Below are 247 nucleotides of genomic sequence, written 5' to 3' on the forward strand. Positions count from 1 at the left end.
TTAAATAATTTAATTCTAATATAGTATTTGATTAAATTAGTTTTAGAGAAATTTAAATTGTTACGTTAAATTATATATTATGACTGTTAATTTTGAATACGTTATGTTTAAATTTTTAATATGAAATGTCTTTTTCCGATTTCTAAATTTGTTTTTTATTTTTATTTGCAATTCATATAACTAAATTTAAAATAAAATAGTTAAATTAACAAATTTACTAATATTAAATAATACCTTTAACATGACA

Source organism: Arachis ipaensis, chromosome B01 (assembly GCF_000816755.2).
Source record: "Arachis ipaensis cultivar K30076 chromosome B01, Araip1.1, whole genome shotgun sequence".
In the NCBI taxonomy this organism is placed as follows: Eukaryota; Viridiplantae; Streptophyta; class Magnoliopsida; order Fabales; family Fabaceae; genus Arachis; species Arachis ipaensis.